General features: G+C 32.9%; 1 protein-coding gene across 1 annotated transcript in view; it reads right to left on the bottom strand.

Annotated features, from left to right (window-relative positions):
* Nucleotides 1–16,383, bottom strand: part of LOC117611504 (uncharacterized) — a 67,396-nt gene that overhangs the window by 38,496 nt on the left and 12,517 nt on the right. The window lies entirely within an intron of this gene.

Below are 16,383 nucleotides of genomic sequence, written 5' to 3'. Positions count from 1 at the left end.
AAAACCAAATTTTTTTATATACTTTTTAACCAAATATATATATAACTTACTGTATACCTACTTTAAAATTATAAAAGAAACTTTTACAAAATTTTTTCACCTTTCTTTTTAATTTAACCTAACCCAGAATTCAACTTCCCTAATTAGCATTAAACGTGTTTATAATTACAAATATCACTCGTAAAGCTTAGTAGCATTTGACAAAACCATGTCGCAAAATAATTAATGCATCATTCGCACAACTGCGCATGGGCCTTGAACTTATTTATGCTAATATGTAACGATTTACACCAGAGTTAGTCTGATAACGTTTCCATACGTCGGCTAATAGGCAATTACAATTGGTTGGTCAGCGATTACGAACTGGTGAAGTAGGTCAGTCTTACCATTTTTGAAGGAGATCCGTATCGAAGAACGCACATAACCCTTATAACTTTTTTATGATGTGCTATAAATTGAATACCTCTTCTTAAGAAGCCGGCTATTAAACCCGTTATTCAATTTGCAATGCCATTTGGATCACAATTAAGTATTATTTAAATAAACTTTGAATAAAACAATTATTCAAAAATAAAAAATGATTTTGGAATATTATTGGAATTAATCTTTTATATAACTTAAATAGATTTTTATTTGAACCAAAAATTATTAGGTACTTATTATTAAATAAATTCATTTTATTCAAGTGATACGTTCCCGTCTCCAAAAATATCGTTATTTGGAGCTGGATGCATAGACAATGACACTTGGCATAGTCTGTCTGTTAGATTCTAGAAGACTGACTTCTCGAATCTAGAATATTTGAGACCAAGCCGATTCAAGGACGCGGTCCCACGCAACCAATTTTTGAGTATAAAAAGGATGGCGACGAAAGCACCTCGGGTTTGAGTAAAGTCTAGAAAGGGTTTAGTACGTGTCAGTCCCCTTCGAACTACACTTATGCATTAGTTAACCGTTGTAGTCCGTCCCTAATTTACTCGCGTTCGTTAGTTTCTCGCTTCGCGGAATCGAAACTCAATACCTTTAACTCAATTCACTTTATTCCCTTGATAATCTATCAATATAATTGTGGTATCAGTAACGCAATTAGATAAAGGCCAGTTTGAGCCTGCCCCCTGGAATGGCCTTTTTCCGAAATATGTGCAACTTCATCATTCTCCAATTGTAAAATTCAAAAATTCTGGAATTTCAAGACTAGAATTAAAAAATTTCAGATTCCTTACATTTCGGGATTCAAAAATTGCAAATTTTCAAAATTGCAGACTTCAAAAATTAAAAAATTCTGAGATTCTAAAATACAAAAATATATAAAAGTTACAAAATTTAAAACTTTCAAAATTCTAAAATTTCTAAATTTCTAAAGGACCTAGCCTATCCCAGAACAAGGTACAAGTTACGCCATTGTTCGGTATTCTTTGGACTTGTAACATTTAACAGGCATTTCTCATCAATTTTTGTACGCTGAATTTGAATGTAACAATCATCTTTCACTAATACTTTCGGTTTTTGAAAAACTTGATTTTTGAGAAAATGTACAAAATTTCATCTTTGAAAATGTGGTACACTCGATCAGAGATAGTTGCTTAGTTTTTTACGCAAACTACTCTACAACCTCTTCCTAATAAAATAATGTAAATTATTATGCATAACGAGTCCTATAAATAACGATTAAAGTGCAAAAGAATATTTTACCTTTAAAAGAGAATTTTTTAATTCATTTCAAAGAATTAAAAATCTGTCCAAAAAGAAAATAAAGCAGAATATCGCATGACACTTAACGTGTTAATAAAAAAATCATATATTCAATTTATATAGTACTGTTAATAGAGTACGTAGTTAAAATTTGAATACCTTTTTAGTGGTTGGAGTGAAAATGTGTCATAAATTTGGACTATAGCGTGGTTCGAAATCCAACAAGTTGTTTGGTCGATTGGCCATAATGCGGGATTGCTGTTATCGGTCATCACAAGCATTCAGTAAGAGAAATTTTTAAAATCGATCAATATCTTCTCTTCGTGCTACGTGACCAACACGTATTTAAGCGAATATTAATTATTCTAATATAATTATACATGTACTCGTAATTACATTTATCTAATTACATAACTGTTATTGTTAATATAAATGTAACTATATATTTAGAAATAAATAAATATGGGTTTATTAAGTAACTAAACCTTAAGCCTTTGACAACGGACCATGGAGAAAATCCAAATTTTAATTTAATTTTGTGTTTCATATTATTTTCATTTTCTAAATTTTACACTGATGATTTAAAAATGATTATTTTAATACATAAAACCCTTTAGTTTAAAAATTATACGTTTAACAAGTAAATACCCTCATATAGATTTTGTAAGTGTGGGTCACGATTTACCAAGTTCAAGGGTTAAGCAATTTAAATACTCTAATTGTTATAAAGACTCATAAAACATTATTTTTATTGAAATTTGAATTATTAATAACATGTGAGACAATACTTCAATACTTCATATCCAAAAACGCCTCGTTGAATGTACCAAAGTATTCCATGAAAGGGATAGAGTCGTACAAGTTTCTGTTTTCAAGACACAAAGTTTTGTTTAATAAAATGATGATTTCTTATTTCATTTGCTTATATATATTGTTGTTATAAATGTATTTCAACCACATTTAATATAAATTGGTAAACAAAATTCCAAAAACTGCATGTAGGATCCCGATTTTCCCCGACAATAGATTCTCGTTATATTGCCATATGAGTGATTTGACATTCACATGGTTTTTAAACTACAGTAAAACCTGGATAAATGCAACCGAGATTGAGACCCAGTGGTTGCATTTATCCAAGCGAGGTGTCGATTCTGCGTCCGTACACATCATTTATATTCAGACATGGTGTTAATTCTATGTTGTTTATTCTATTACTATTGTTTATAAATATAATTCAAACTATATCGTGTTTGGTGTCATTTTAATCAGAAAAATCTCATAAATGCGTTAGTAAAAGTTTCATTAAGAAAAAGTTAAAAATAAAAAAGTTTGATCGTTCAATTAGTATTAGTCACACCGATATTACGGTCGGATCATATTACACGGTTTCCTCGTGGAGCGGCTCGGTTCGCCTAGGAGGATCCCCCCAAGTGGAGGGGATAGCGATGTTGCACTTATCCAAGCATTCTTTCGTTGCATTTATCCAGGTTTTACTGAAGTGCTATCTCCCCACTTCCCTTCAAACGAGAGTTTAGAAGCTTGACAAATTTTCCATTTCTACAGCCCCATAGGTGGCAATATAACGAGAGTCCACTGTATTATAAAATATACGATAACAACATGACTCTTTTCATTTTGCAATTACGTCGATCCAATTTATATCGTGAATAACAATTTAACCATTAATACCTAATTTGATGAGACCCGGGCTAAAGTTCCGTTTGCCTGATGCTAGGGACTGGCTTGCAAATTATACGTGACACTTTCATGATAAATAAAATATTTAAATCAAAATAATTTTGATTAATATTTGTTTAATTTTTAAGGATTTGTTAATGTTTTCAAAATTATAATTTGAAAACTCACTATTTTTCGATGCTTTTATGTGAAATGGCAAAATATTTCTTTATAATTCTTAATTTTCTTTTCGTTCAACGCTTCTTCCATTATTTATGGTAATTATAAGCCGCCGTTAAAAATTACACGCTGACCTTATGGTTGTAACCCTGAAAGGAATGAGAAATTAAACTGGAATGTTTCAATTTAGAGAGTGCATAAATCATACGGAAATCAATTACAAATCTTCTTCATGTATAGGTAATTGCTGCTTTGTACAGAACATATACAGTGAGTCGCGTAAGCATCTTTATCCTTTCAATTAGTAACTGAACACGCATGATACTTTCTTCATAGTAACTCTATATGAAATGTTTCGACAAAAACTGTCGTATGTTTTGTCAGAACCATTGACGTTGCTAACGATTTGCTCTGGAGTAGGCCAAGTCCCTTAGCTTTAATATTAACAGTGTCAACTGTTTAATTTCCTACATTTGACATTTTACGAGAGAATCTTAGAATTTTAGAACTTCAGAATTTTCGAATTTTGAAAGTTTAGAATTTTAGATTTTGGAACTTTAGATTCCTAGACTAGCTGTAGTGCCAGCCCACTTTTTTTTTTAAAGGAGGGGACAAACCCACCCTAGCCCCTTCCTAGTTACGCCAATGCTCATAAGTCAGATAGGAATCAAAATATTGTGAAAATCTTGTGTCCAACAATAAAAAATTTAAATTTATTTATTATTCCATTGTTCAAATTCATAAGAAATAATCAGTAATAACCATATATTTGTACATGCAATAGTATATTCTCGCCATATTTATTTTCAAAGAAAAAGTGAAAAATAATTCTGTATATTATTCATATATATCCCTATCTTTATTGAAACATTATGATCGAAAATAATGTTTTTGTCGATAAGAAATAAATTCTCAAAAATTTCATATTTTTCAAACTAATGAGGGTGGTCTAACCTCTTAATTGAGAGGGTAGGATACTTCGGCAACTTGCTATAAGTGAATCACCTGAATATTCATGAGTAACATCCGATAATTCGTTTCTCTTTCGAAAATACGAGACAGGGTCGACTGCCACAAAGTCTTCGTGATATGTCGACAGCTTCTAGTAAATTGATGCTCGAAAATAGTACAACAGATCTAGCGTGCAGGAAGACAGATTTTTACACATTTAAGCCACAAAATGATAGGACTAGTGTTATAAATTTCTAAACCTCTTCGTGCAAACTTCAGTGCCAGCAGCGCCACGGTCATCATCTGAATAACATAATCTTTTCTAAATAACTCTCCAGTTCAATGATTTTATTTAAATAATAAACAACCAATTCAATTATTGCTATTTTTTGTTTTATTCAATTATCAAATTCCCGATACCTTTTTTGGACACCCTGTATAAAGTGCTAACAAATCGTTGCTTAGCACTAACCCTTCTTTTAAACTTGAAATAAATGTTATAAGGCATACCGTACTCACTAAAAATTAATACGGGATTGTCAATTGCTCGCAATAAATAATTTTGTCACATTAAAAACTGCAGCACTTACTGTGCACAGATGAGATGTTGCAGAGGCTAAGGAGTGATTCCTTGGTCTGTCCGCCTAGTCCCAACGTCGTCACGCACCCACACCACTTGACTTTGCGGTGTGCAAGCGGCGGGCTTAGTATGTGTGAGCGTTTAGACCAATAACGCGCGATGGTCTAGAATGCGTGTGCATTAGGCGTGACTAGAAACCTCTGACCAATCGTACCCGCATTCCTTAGCCTCCGCAACATTTCATCTGTGCACAGTATTGTACGCGTCTACTAAGTTGAGACTCGAGGTGTGAAACGCTCCGCCTAATCCTCACCACGAACCCTCGTCTAGTAGTAGTAGTAGTAGTTTCTACTAGTAGTTGTAACCTAGAGAGCGAATAGCGAGAATGCGTGTGGGTCAACTGTATAAGTGTGCGTGTCTAAGTCTGGCCCATCTAGCTCCGACCAATCAGACCCAATTCCTTAGGAGTCTCAACTTAGCAGACGCGTACAGTACTTAGGAACAGAATAGCACGTAGCGGGCTTCTATATGTACTCCGTTCAACGAGACGAGTCACCAAGCACGTGAACAGGACAGGGCCGACTTACGGGTTCCGAATCCCCACATCACATCGAAAGATAAGCCTGACCTTGCATGCAAGAGCCCTCGGCAAGGGACCATCATAACTTGGCCCTGAGTTGTAACATGTGGCAGCCAATGACCGCAGTCGTAGAGCCGATCACGTGAGTTGTGTGTTTTGACTTGGTGACTCGTCTCGTTGAACGGAGTATAGTATTCAATGACTGTTGGCGATGACTATACACTCCCTTATTGACACGACGTTCAATCGTCGGTGCTGTGCAGATTGCTCTCTTTTAGGCGCTTTTTAACATTAATAACTATGAAAGTAAGCTATACATGCTATTTTGTCATTCTTGATTTTCGCCTTATTTTAAACCTCAAAATAATTTCTTAAAATTTGTCCCACTTGTTGTCGAATATCTTGTATATAGGATCCTCCCCTGCGTATGAATGATTTGATATCTATTTTATTATTCTCAATTATATATTAAATTTTATGGTAGGTAATAATAAAAAATTATAGTATTTTGTTTTAAAATCATTTTTGATGTTAACATCGTCGAAATTAAAATTTTAAGAATTCGTGCTTGCTCTGTAACGCCATTTTAATCGACTTCGAAAAAGAAGGAAGTTACTCAATTAGATCAGTATATTCCCCCTCCCAAGATACTCTACTTACTTTGCTCGATGCTGTACATAGGAATTTAAGAGAGATTATACACTTAGCTATACTACTATCATATATTTTTATTACTTGTCTAAACAAATAATTATATAATAAGAAATAAATTAACCCATACGATTACCAACAATATTAAAACTGTTATACTGTATGTTGCACAAATTATGTACATGTCGATAAATATGTCGACAGAAATATTCAAATCGATTCGAATGTACATTCAAAAATATATGTATATTACGGTGGTGCTTAAAATTCTACTTTTATAATATTACTTAGGCATCTTAACATTTTGATCTCTACACTCTATGCTGAAAACCAGACCTGATTAAAATTTATTTACATTTCATAATGTTTTCAAGGTTGCTATCTGCTTATTAATATTCGAAATTGTTAACTTATTTAGTTTATTAATATTTTGTGTTGATGGAGAATTACACAAATAAAGAACAAAGACAGCATTTGTTACTATTAGTCAAGCAATTTCAACAACAACCTCATTATCCTAATAATATTATTTGCGAAACAGACTTTTATAAATATAAATTAACTATTCTTAACAGTTACTAGTTCACAAATGTACTTTATAATAATACATATTTTAACGTTACATAAATATGTTTAAAAATCGTAATATGCTGGAAAAAGAGCATTCTTTTTCTTAAAAAATACAAAATTCAATGAATATTAGCAGCTCCTAATATTTAACTGAAAAAATACAAAAATTCTTGTTTCTTATTAATAAGGGTTAACACTTTGACATGGTTATCCATGAAGAAATAAATAAAAATTCTTTTTTCATTAAATAAGCATCACCCTAATACATATGTACATATTTTTTTGAATAAATTGTTCGTTATTAGATCAATAACCTTCAATGGTATCTTACATTTTAAATCAAATTTACTTTCGTGATAGATAGGAAAGTTGTATGACCGGCCAGATTTCGTGACCTGTGTACAACATAATACAGCTTTTCGTGCACAGTTTCTTCGAAAACCTTGATAAGCATTACGATTTTCTTTCATTATATTAAGCTCTTTTGAAAAGGAGATTTATCAGATTTTATATAAAATCTTGTTTATTGAAAATGTGATTGCTTTTAAATATTAATTTTCAAACAATGGATGCTGGATTATTCAAGACCTAGATTTAAATCTATTTTATATCAAATTGATACTGTAACTCCAAGGTAGCGTATTTAAACAGGGCTGGAACCATACTTTTCTAATAAGAGAAAAACGCAAAAGAATTTTTATCCGTATCTTATTAACAGTAAAACTACTGACGTTTGATGCACCCTTATTATAAGGTTGAAAATAATGTAGAAAATTAAATAAAAAAAGGATGAAACACAATTTGATGTATCCATTCGTTATCTCAACAATAGCCAACATACATTTCAACAAAAATACCTCGATAAAATTTGTAATTTAAAATAAGAAACTTGAAACCAGTCATTTTGACATTTTGTAGGGTTAGTATCGTGATAACATTGAGTCAAATTTTCTTCATTTTTGTTTACTTCCTATAACGATTCCTGACATTTCTAAAAATATTAAAAAAAAGGTTTTTAATTTCTTCATCGCGGGTCAATTGGAGGGGGAGAGAGGGTTTCATCTCCCCAGACGCCCTTTATTTCGGGCCGGGGATCACTAGGTGGCGGCGAGATGACAGTGACAGTGTTCTCGCAAGCGGTCGCCCGGCATGCAGTTCGAATATGTATAGAAGTTCCGAATTGCGGTATGATAGGTGTCTGTTGTCAGCTCCACTAAAACTAATCTGACAGACGATCCCAAAGCAAAACGTCTTTTTCTCCCCTCTCCTACAATAGGATAATAGTAATTATTCAATTATACAAAAAATATGCTTGGTGAGTCACCTAGCTTATAGTCACCTTAATTATATCCGTTATTTTTCAAGATACGAAAAATGTTTATTCATATATAATATCGCGGTGATCATAATACAGCAGTAATATGTTAATAGACAAAATTATAACACTCCATTCAATCCTCACTAACATGTGTTTGCAAGGTGTCTCAATTTACTCTTAATTTACTCCAAGCTTTTTTTAAAATTTTGACGTTTAGCAAAATACACAGGTCCAATAAGTTTTCAAAAAAACTTTATATTTTTGTTGTGAAAAAGTGTTCAGATATTGTATCAAAAAGATAAGTAATTTATCAGATATTTCAATAAGATATCTTATTTTTTAATTTTCAATATTTCAGAAGCTGATAATATTTTAATATTTTAACACCTTTTTATGCAGAATGTTCCAAAAATCAATTTACGTAAAAAACGATATACAGTTCAATTTAAAAAGTTAAAAATGAACTTTAATACTGCATTCAATGTCATTTAATCTCGTTTTGAGAAATTTTTGTATATCTTCTACCGTTTTAAAGTTATAATTTGATGCAGTTAGACAGGAGAAATTCCTCTGTAAATGTATATGTATAAGTAGTTTCCGGGGGAAAAGAATGAGTGTAAGAGGACTATTCTTTGTTAACCATCGAATAGGGGGCCATGAAGGGAGCCCTAATTTTTTTAATTCAATATTGTACTTTATATTATTTTTATTTACAAAATTTTACCCTGTACCTTTAAAAGTTTTTTTCCAGTATATAAAACCCTTTCATTCAACAATTATGCATTGAGTTCTAATTGATAATACCCTTACATACACGATTGACCCAGACCACTGCTCAACAGTAAATTATCACAGCGACTTGAACAAACAAAAAATGGCAAAATGGTTTGCTATAAAAGAATGTTCTTAAATTTCAGTGCGACAAAATCACAAGACAAAATCAGTAGACTGGAATTAATTTATTATAAGAAATTGTTAATTTTATTCATATAAATTGGAAAGAGAATAAAAATATGAGTATGCCATGAGGAAAATCATTATACAGGGTGTTCGACAACAGGTGGGAGATTTTTTAAGGGGTGATTCTAGGGATCAGAATAAGACGAAAATCAAGAATAACGAAATAGCGTTTGCGGCTTTGTGTTCCAGTAATTAAAGTTTAAACATTCGAGTAAAATGCGCCTAAAACCTGCAATCTGTCCAGCACCGACGCGACGACTGAACGTCAGATCAGCAGGGGTGGGTACAGTCAATAGATATAAAGCTAGTATCAATAATTATTGGCTGTGACTGTACACGCCCCTACTGACGATGAGACGACGCTCAATCGTTGTGCAGATTGCCAATTTTAAACGCTTTTCACTCGAATTGTTTAACTTAATAACTAAGAAACAAAGCCGTAAACGCTATTTTGTCAATCATGATTTTCGAAATTTGTCCCTCCTGCTATCTTTATAAAAAAAAAGAAATCAAAATTGTGAAATTGAAAACTGAAAAACGGAATTTTAAACAGATTATAACTAAAATGAAAAGAAGTCAGTTTGTTACTCAGAATCTCTTATGTTATCATAAAATTATGAAGAAGAAAGAGATTCAGTACATTTACAGCGTTTTATTTTTTAACAATCCAATGATTTTAAAAAGTCAATATCGTTAAAGTAAAGATTATTATACAAAAATCACCCACTGTTAATATTAAAAAACATCTTATAGTTTAGTTTAATTATGCATATTTTCTTAATTTTAAGGGATAGTATGTTTCAAGTTTTATTTTTGTTTAAATGAAAATTTGTTATAATAATGATTTAATTTATGAAAATGTTAGTTAAAAATAAATGGCCCTGTTTTAGATGCAATGTTATGTAATACAAATACAATATTAACACTATATTTTCCGGAAGCCTAATAATAATAGGCTTTTAACAAATATCAATTAATAATCTTTTAATTATTACAAACTGGCCTATAACTCGGTTAACATAATAAAAATTAGGTGTACTTAAGAGAAAATTGAAAATAAAAGTTACACCTTTTGATCTTTAGCTATTGTTAAGCTCTAAGATGATAATGCTTATCTATTTTATTTGTCACCCGTAAATAATGTGTTAAGCCGTAGTTCTGATAATTTTCAAGGTGTCTTATAATCCTTTCTAGTAGTGCAACTTTTCTTTATATAAAGGAGTTTCAAAGATTCCAAAGTTAGTTGTGCAATTTCAATTCTGTAATCAAAAACTTATAGAAAAAACGTTCGAAGGTACTCACAATCAAATCAGGCTACCCTAGGAAAAATGGTGCTGTAGGGAAAACAAAAATTTTTATAATGATTTCGAAACAAAATAAAATGATTTATAATTATTAAATATTGGAAAATTTAATATAAAAATAAGCAATGTTAATAATAACATAAATATGAGTTCAATTTTCCTGCGTAAAGTGATGTTTTCCTGTGTAAAGCCAGACCCCTGAGTGGGACCCCTTCCTTAAGGGGGTAGACACGGATAATAGTAGCGCGTTGACTTTACCGGCAAAAATGGGCCTAAACATGGGTTTACGGGACTACACTTTTCGTCCTTATATGAGAACATTTGGGGCTGGGTGAGAGCTTATTCGAAAGAGGAAGGTCCAATGCACACCGCTGCACTCATGTTTTAGTGGGATTATGTTGATGTTTAATAATATAAGCGTCCAAAGTGGAGGAAAAAATCGACAAAATGCAGTCGCGGAATCGAAGCATTTTTAGGCCACTAAAAGAGTGTTGTGATTAAAATCATGAGTGCAGCGGTCTAGCCACAACCCTTACCTGCAAATTAAGATCTATTTTGTCTTCATTTGTTGCGAAATAAGGACGAAAAGTGTAGTCCCGTAAAAGCATTCCCACAGACCAGTTCCGCCATTTTGTGGATAATACAGAGCAAGTCACGTGACAAATTCCGTTCAGTTAGTAGTTATAAAGTGGCGTCTAACTAAGAAGCCTGTTGATTTGGAATCGTAGCCAAAATCAGGCGTTAGCTTGGTTACGTCACTCGACTGTGTCAGCGAAGGCAAGCGAAAAAGGCAACAACGCCCGAACGCTGAGTGAGACGCACTACAGTCATGCTGTCCTTCTCTCATTCTGAATGTTGAGATCGTCCCTTTTCGCTAAGTTTTGACTAACGCCCGCCTGGATTTTTCACAGCGCCCCATAACAAACCTCGCTCAAAGAGAAGGTATAACAAGAGAAAAATATACCTCCTCTTTGCAATAATTCTGTAAATGTTTACATAAGTTGTATATGAGATATTTATTTATTTAAATTATTTACATTCATTCAGAATATTGACTAACACTCCTTTGTATTTTTTATTAGTTTCGAAAGACAAAGTTACTATAGATTTCTGGAAATACATACAAGCGTCACGCAATTGGGACGAGTATATCTTTTTTGTAAGAAATAGGAAAAAGCTATTGATGTAAAAGTTGAATGGTATGACTTATGAAAAATATGAGATATCTCACGAAATATTAGTTTTTTAAACATTGTACTGTTAGATATAGGTGATAGGTAATAGTGAGAAGGAATAGAAGGAGAGAAGGAGCCGAGGCCCCTCCATTTATTAGTTCTAATACTACTTTTTTATCCAGAATTTTCCAAGGAGTTGATACGGGTAAAGAAAGAATTGCAATTATATAATAATATAACGAATATTCGCCCAAATACGTTCGTTCCATGCCGCGTTGCTGCCGCGTTGCAACCGCGGCGCGCTCTGGACCCAGCTTTACATTGTAATTTTCCTCGGGAATGTCCATGGAAAAGGGCAAAATTGCGGGACATCATGATTTTACTTGCAGAAGCCTAATTTGATCACGAGTGTACTATGGTCCAAATACAATTTAAAAAAATTAAAGTTAAAATATTTTGAAGCAATTGATTTAAAAAATATATTTTTTTGCAATTACGATTGGGTTTTATACTTAATCATGGTTTTTTACGTCTATAAATAAATTGATTTCCATGATATTCCTTTATTGTAGGCGTTCAGTGGAGAAGAGAGGGTTTCGTCTCCCCGGACACCTTGAGTTCGGGCCGGGGGACCGCTAGGTGGCGGCGAGATGAACAGTGCTCTCGCAAGCGCTCGCCCGGCATGCTGCTCGAATATATGTATATAAGTTCCCAATAGCGGTACGCTAGGTGTCTGCAGCAGGGATCGTCTGTTGTCAGTCCCACTGACGTGTCTGATAGACGACCCCAAGACAAAAACGCCTTTTTCTCTCCTACATTATGGTCTTTTTATAAGCTCCGATGGATCCGAATAGATGAGAAAAAAGTATTTACGTTCAATGCCTAGATTTTGATATATGTATGTATTTAATGTTTCATACGCTGAAGAGGAACTCCATTTTTAACAGACTTCGAAAAAGAAGGAGGTTACTGAATTTGATCAGTATATTTTTTTTATGTATGCTTCCCGATTACTTCGAAACGCATGGACCAATTGGAACAAAACCTTCCGCATCTTGTAGAGTATGTCTCCCGTTTGGTCCTATAAAAAAGATATTTTGCACTTTTTCATTGCTAACAGCTTTTATTGCAAAAAACGTATTGCAAGGAATGTACCGATCGTGATGAAACCTTTCACATTTAGTAGGAGATATATCTGAGATGATATCACTTGCAAAAACTTATGGAATTTGTTGTAGCAAAAAACCTATTCGCTGGTGTTACTCTGTAAGGAATGTACCGATCGCGATGAAACCTTTAACATGCAGTAGATATATCCGCGATAATTCCACTTGCAATAATTTATGGAATTTGTTATTGTTAATAATTATTGCTGTAGCGAAAACCTATTCCTTGGTGTTGCATTGTAAGGAATGCACCGATCGGTATGAAAGCTTTCACATCCAATAGGAGATATTTCCGCGATGATCCCAGTAGCAAACATTTTTTATTAATCATCTAAATTCGATCAATATATTTTTTTTAGCTTATAGTTATTAGCTAACCAATAAAAACGCAAAACCACCTTGCGATATCTTATAAATATTGCTCGTTCCACTTAAAAGTATGGAATAAAATAATTTTTAACAAAAAATACAACCGACTTCGAGATGCATTAAAAAGTATAAAATAATTTATATTTCATTTATTCAACTACGTGACAATTATTTATAAAACCTCTTGCTGCATTAATAAAATGCGCTAAAAAGTATGAAATAATTTTTATTTCATTTACACTCTATATTTCAATACTCTATAGATATTAATAAAACCTATTTAATCGTTAAATAATATACTAAATACATTTCAACCTTTCCGAAGGCGGCGCAAAATTAAAAATACCCAAATAATCGATGATGTCAATAACGATTTGATTGCGGTATGGCGAACTTGGTAATTAATAAGCAGTAAGAAAGAATACGGAACGTATGGCTGATAACATTTGTAATTATTACGTAATTATTGTAATATGTACATGTCGTTAATCCGCAATGGGTGACTTGGTGATCCGCAGGTCGTAGGTTGCCGACGCTTGAACTTTAATTTTGTGTCGCCTCCGAAAAGGTTGAAATGTACATGTATTTAACGATTAAGTAGGTTCTATTAATTACTATTGAGTATTGGTATAAACGAAATAGAAAGAAGTTTTATTAATAATTGTCATGTAGTTGTATAAACAAAATATAAATTATTTTACACTTTTTGAAGTCGGTTATATTTTTTGTTAAAAATTATTTTTTAATTTAATTTTGTATTTCATATTATTCTCATTTTCTAAATTTTATACTGTTCCTTTAAAAATTATTCTTCCCATATATGAAACTCTTTCGTTTCAAAATTATATATTTAACTTTAGATTTATATTTCTATATACGTTCTGTAAGTTTAGGTTACAATTGACCCAGGCTCCGCTACTCAAAATTCAAGTTTGTGTTACGTTGATTCCTAGGAAAGCAGTCTTCGAAAATGATTGGATTTATGGATGTAGTAGCCCTTATGGGGTATTTTAGGCTTAGCAGTTTTTTTCTATGCTTCAGAGACGTTTCGCCAGCTTCAATCAAAATACTTCTAATAGGGCTAGTATGAAATGCACCAATTGTGAGTCTTAGCCTGGTGTTGTGGACTATTTCAAGTTTTATGAGAACATCTGTTTTGGCAGAGTTGTATATTATTAATGTGCAGTCTAATTTGGATCGGACAATTGCTTTATAGGCCTGTGTGAGCACGGTTTTGTCTGCTCCCCAGTTGTTATATGCTAGTGCTTTTATTATTTTTATCCTTAACCGACTATAATAAATTATCACATGCACATATCCTCAACAATAGTCCTCCCAGTACCTGCGAAATATGCAACGTAAATCTAACCATTCACCACACCATCATTGAATGCAGAAAAGACATGCGGTAATTATGCACAAAAAGACCCCAGTCGGCGATGATGTTGACCTTGACATATATTGACATATAGGTCAAGTAACCTTGACCTTAAGAAACGTGGCGGTCGCGATCCGTTCAAAAGTTACGAAGCATTAAAGTTTTCGCTTTTTTTCGTTGTTTATTTGCATGCAGTGTCGTTGATTGGACCAACTTCTATCGGGAAGTAAGTAGCATAGAAAGTTATTATATTTTAAAACGCTGAAAATATTTTGTCATTCCTAGAAAAAATCGTAATTTTATAATTATATAAACAGATTACGGCGCGGCGGCCGAAACCTAAGGAGTATAACAGCTGAACTAAAAAATCAAATTTAACTGATTTCAATGATTTTGAATTATGACTTGCGTGGCCGGCCGCCGTCGGGCGGCCGGAATATTATTGTAGCCTAACCTAACCTAATTCACTGATTAACAAGTTCACTACTAATACACTAATTTAATTTTATATTAGATTAGATTAGGTTACGCTAAATTAATATTCCGACCGCGCCGTGAGGCGGTCAGCCACGCATGCCAAAATTCAAAAAATTACTGCCGCTTGTCGTCTACTACTTTTATAAACAACAACAACATTATGACCGGCAAGCAATATGTGCATGTTAGAATTTACCAAAAGGCACCAACGCTTTTCTCACCAGCCATCGATGGACATCTGGATTGCCCTTTTTCACAATGGTTTCTTCGACCAGTGTCGATACTATGGCCAAGCGGCGGTTATATGTATAGGAAAAGGTTGCTGAAAACACGAAATCGCGATAAAAAGCGGAACTTCAATGCTTCGTAACTTTTGTACGGATCGTGACCGCCAGTTTTTTCAAGGCCAACGTTATTCAGGGTCATGACCTTGACAACATATGTCAAGGTCAAGGTCATCGGCGACTGGGGTCTTTTTGTGCATAATTACCATACATGCAAGTAAGGAGAAAACTGAATTTTAAGGACAATCTTACGGAAGTGATCACATCGACATTGCATCAGGACACAGTGATCAAATTCTGTAACACCATCGGAATACTGGACAAGCTATGAAGACCCTACTGATAATACAGCTCCATGCCACATATCCCTAATGTACCTGTAATTCTTAATACAGTCGCTAATAACCTCTGTTATTGATGCGACTATAAACTCTTAATTAAAAAAAAAAAAAAGTCAAGTGCCAAATGATTAGATAGTTAACACTTCTGTTTTGTTTACAAACAGGTTTGCTCTGATCGAGTTCGAATTGCGAAAACTTATTACACATATTATAAAGATTATTTTGCGTGCTTCTCATGAACTTTAGTAAATTTTTTATATTACCTTTTTACTATTTAAAATACACGCCATTTTTGCAATTTTTTCCGTTTTATAACTTAAATATTGTACACTATCTACTAGCTGTCATTTTGTAGGTAATTCAATACGAGAAAAAACATATAAAACATTTTTGCATACAGAGTAATCTTAAGAAGTTAGTTTAGAAAATCCCGCAATCGGTACTTTAAATTAATTAATGTTAATTAAGCACAGGATCACGTAGTACTAATTCATATAAATTGTTCTGTACATTAAAGTTTTCAATAACTGCGGAAAAAAGTTTTACTGTTATCTTAAAAATGCCATAATTAGGTAAAGTTTATGCTTTGTCAACTAGAACTAATAGTGCAATATAATGTTTCCAATGCATCGCAGATATGCACTATCGCTACAAATATCATTTTGCGAATTATTTTTAATTTTGTTGCAAATGAAACTTCAAATGCTTTTTTCTAGAAGTAAACATTGAT

Source organism: Osmia lignaria, chromosome 11, assembly GCF_051020975.1.
Source record: "Osmia lignaria lignaria isolate PbOS001 chromosome 11, iyOsmLign1, whole genome shotgun sequence".
Lineage (NCBI taxonomy): Eukaryota > Metazoa > Arthropoda > Insecta > Hymenoptera > Megachilidae > Osmia > Osmia lignaria.
This window is presented reverse-complemented; position numbering and strand designations above follow the sequence as displayed.